The sequence below is a fragment of the Notamacropus eugenii genome, chromosome 2, assembly GCF_028372415.1.
Source record: "Notamacropus eugenii isolate mMacEug1 chromosome 2, mMacEug1.pri_v2, whole genome shotgun sequence".
Taxonomy (NCBI): domain Eukaryota; kingdom Metazoa; phylum Chordata; class Mammalia; order Diprotodontia; family Macropodidae; genus Notamacropus; species Notamacropus eugenii.
Window position 1 is genome coordinate 227,488,542 of NC_092873.1, and position 4,301 is coordinate 227,492,842.

Here is a 4,301-nt window from a genome sequence, read left to right on the forward strand (position 1 = left end):
ATAGAATGATTTTAAGTTTTCATAAGGAGAAGACCAGAACCAAATAAAAAAAATGACCTCCAATATCAAGACCCTAGAGAAGCTTAAATAGATACATAACAAAAAGAGAACACAAGGGATTCAACAGAGGTAAACTGCTTACACACCTAAACAGGAAGATGGTACTTATAATTGTTTTTTTCAAACTTCAGGGATCATTTTATTGATCTTTTAATAGACAACAGGACTTTATTTGTCAGGAAGAATGATACCATCATATTTCTGCTGGAACCAGTACATGCCTTTCTCTGCCAACTCTGTGTTTGGCCCCAGTGTAGCTTGTCATATGCTTCTTGTCTGCCCAGCACCACATAGAAGTCCAAGCTATAGACGTAAACGTTCAGATGATATTTAATCCCCAGGTCAATATGCTCTTGGAGTTGCCAGTGTCTGAGAAGTTATTTTTCCTTAACTCACTCTCGCCTCTTTGGCCCTTTCTCCAGAATCTCTTTCACTTTGGTGCTATAGATTGATCTTTTCACTTCTCCTGATCCCAAAAGACCTGATAGTATAGCTAGCCTTGGAGAGCACTGGATTTTGACCTGTGACTTGCTTCAAAATTTTAGCCATCTGGATCAGTCACTCTCCACTCTCTCCAACACAGATGTTAAGGCAGAGCTTATAGATGTGCAGTTCCTGCATGGGGTTTTTCTTTTCACCATGATCTTGTGCCATGGTGGAGAACTGGAAGAGGGTACTTGTAATTCTTTTTTTTTTTTTTTTTAACTCTCCAAGATAAATTTTATTTTATTCTATTTTTTTAAATTTATTTATTTAATTTTTAACATTCATTTTCACAAAATTTTGGGTTCCAAATTTTCTGCCCATTTGTCCCCTCCCTCCACCCCAAAACATCAAGCATTCTGATTGCCCCTATCACCAATCTGCCCTCTCTTCTATCATGCCTCCCTTCCCTTGTCCGCATCTTCTCTTTTGTCCTGTAGGGTCAGATAACTTTCTATACCCCATTACCTGTATTTGTTATTTCCTAGTGGCAAGAATAGTACTCGACAGTTGTTCCTAAAACTTTGAATTCCAACTTCTCTTCATCCCTGCCTCCCCACCCATTTCCTTTGGGAAGGCAAGCAATTCAATATAGGCCATATCTGTGTAGTTTTGCAAATGACTGCCATAATAGTTGTGTTGTGTAAGACTAACTATATTTCCCTCCATCTCATCCTGCCCCCCATTGCTTCTATTCTCTCTTTTGATCCTGTCCCTCCCCAAGAGTGTTGACTTCAAATTGGTCCCTCCTTCCATTGCCCTCCCTTCCATCCTTCCCCCCCCACACCCTGCTAACCCCTTCTCCCCTACTTTCCTGTATTGTAAGATAGGTTTTCATACCAAAATGAGTGTGCATTTTATTCCTTCCTTTAGTGGAATGTGATGAGAGTAAACTTCATGTTTTTCTCTCACCTCTCCTCTTTTTCCCTCCACTAAGAAGTCTTTAACTTGCCTCTTTTATGAGAGATAATTTGCCCCATTCCATTTCTCCCTTTTTCCTCCCAATATATTTCTCTTTCATTGCTTAATTTCATTTTTAAAGATATGATCCCATCCTAGTCAATTCACTCTGTGCTCTCTCTCTCTCTCTCTCTCTCTCTCTCTCTCTCTCTCTCTGTGTGTGTGTGTGTGTGTGTGTGTGTGTGTGTGTGTGTGTAATCCCACCAACTAGCCAGATACTGAAAAGTTTCAATATTGTCTTTCCATGTAGGAATGTAAACAGTTCAACTTTAGTAAGTCCCTTATGACTTCTCTTTGCTGTTTACCTTTTCATGCTTCTCTTCATTCTTGTGTTTGAAAGTCAAATTTTCTTTTCAGTTCTGGTCTTTTCATCAAGAATGCTTGAAAGTCCTAGATTTCATTGAAAGACCATTTTTCCCCCTGAAGTATTATACTCAGTTTTGCTGGGTAGGTGATTCTTGGTTTTAGTCTTAGTTCCTTTGACTTCTGGAATATCATATTCCAAGCCCTTCAATTCCTTAATGTAGAAGTTGCCAGAGCTTTTGTTATCCTGATTGTATTTCCACAATATTTGAATTGTTTCTTTCTAGCTGCTTGCAATATTTTCTCCTTGACTAGGGAACTCTGGAATTTGACCTCAATGTTCCTGGGAGTTTCTCTTTTTGGATGTCTTTCAGGAGGTGATCAGTGGATTTCTTGAATACTTATTTTCCCCTGTGGTTATAGAATATCAGAGCAGTTTTCCTTGATAATTTCATGAAAGATGATGTCTAGGTTCTTTTTTTGATCATGGCTTTCAGGCAGTCTCATAATTTTTATATTGTCTCTCCTGGATCAATTTTCCAGGTCAGTTGTTTTTCCAATGAGATATTTCACATTCTCTTCCATTTTTTCATTCTTTTGGTTTTGTTTTGTGATTTCTTGGTTTCTCATACAGTCATTAGCCTCCATCTGTTCCATTCTAATTTTGAAAGAACCATTTTCTTCAGTGAGCTTTTGAACCTTCTTTTCGATTTGGTAATTCTGCTTTTTAAAGCATTCTTCTCCTCATTGGCTTTTTGAACCTCTTTTGCCAATTGAGCTAGCCTATTTTTCAAGGTGTTATTTTCTTCAGCATTTTTTGGGGTCTCCTTTAGCAAGGTGTTGACCTGCTTTTCATGCTTTTCTTGCATCTCTTTCATTTCTCTTCCCAGTTTTTCCTCCACCTCTCTAACTTGATTTTCAAAATCCTTTTTGAGCTCTTCCATGGCCTGAGCCCATTGAGTGGGCTGGGATACAAAAGCCTTGACTTCTGTGTCTTTCCCTGATGGTAAGCATTGTTCTTCTTCATCTGAAAGGATGGGAGGAGATATCTGTTCACCAAGAAAGTAACCTTCTATGGTCTTATTTTTTTCCCCCATTTTCTGGGCATTTTCCCAACCAGTTACTTGACTTCTGATTTTCCTCTCCACACCCACCTGGCCTCCAGTTCTGCCCAGCTAGATCTTGGGGTCTGAGATTCAAATGGTGCTTCCCAGCCTCAGGGCTTTTGGCAGGGGTGGGGCTGCTATTCAGTGTGAGATTAAGTTCAGGTGCTCAGGTGGGTCCAGGGCCTCCACTCAAGGCTCAGTTCCCTCAGGGGGTTTATGCAGTGACCTTCAACAATGGATCTGAGATCCTGCCTGCTTTGGGAGCCCCTGTCTGCTGCTGCCTCTGCTGCTGCCTCCACTGCTGCCTTCCAAGACGGCCTGAGTTATGGGGACACAACCCACTCCCCTCTTGGAGAGATGAAAAGACCCTCTCACTGACCTTTGGCCCCTGTAGGTGGAGGGACCTGCACTGCTGCTGGAGATTCTGTCCCTGGAGCCTGCTTGGATCTGCTCCCCTCGGTGCCTTGTGGCCAAGGCAGGGCTGGGCTCTGCTCTGGGTCTGGTGTGTGACAGACCTTTCATGTCAGTTTTTCAGGTCTCTCTGGAACAGAAATCTCCTCCCTTGTTCTGTGGCTTCTGCTGCTCCAGAATTTGTTGGAAGTTCTTCTTTACAGGTATATTATGGGCTTTGGGTTTGGAGCACGCATATGTGTATCTTTCTACTCTGCTACCTTGGCTCCTCCCCTGGTACTTGTAATTCTTTTAGAAATTATATCAGTAAGAGTATACAAAGAAGGACTATACATAGACAAATGGCATGGGTGTAAGGTGAATTTGAGGGAATTAAATGAAAAAGGGCATGAAAAAATGAGTATACCATTTGCAGAAGGAAGTGAGAGGTAGAATGGGGTAAATCATTTCAAATGGAGAGGCACAAAAGACTTATTACAGTGGATGGAAAAATGGGAGATAGGACAATGAGTATCAGCTGAACCTTACTTTCATCAGTGTTGGCTCAAAGAGGGAATCCTATATACTATCAGTTTAATATGGAAATCTGTTTCACGTGACAGGAAAGTAGAAAGGGAGGAGATTAAGTAAAGGGAGTGGGAGGATTGACAAAAGAGACAGTGGACCAGAGAGGTGGTAGGCAGTAGCAAAACACTGGTGAGGAGGGAAAGGGTAAAAGGGGAGAGGAGAAACAGGTGGAAAAGCTAGGATGGAGGTAAATACATAGTCAGTAATCATAACTATGAATGCAAATCTGATCAACTCTCCCATAAAATGGAGGTGGATGCAGAGTGGATCGAAAACCAGAATCCTACAATATGTCATTTACAAGTAACACACTTGAAGCAAGGAGATGCACACAGAGTAAAGATAAGAGGCTGAAATAGAATCTATTATGCTATATAGCAATACAACTACTTTCTCAGTGTCACAAAGAGA

General features: G+C 41.1%; 1 pseudogene; it reads right to left on the reverse strand.

Annotated features, from left to right (window-relative positions):
- Positions 1-228: 228 nt before the first annotated feature.
- On the reverse strand, positions 229-714 carry LOC140523838 (large ribosomal subunit protein uL5-like; annotated as a pseudogene).
- Between the last annotated feature and the right edge of the window lie 3,587 nt (positions 715-4,301).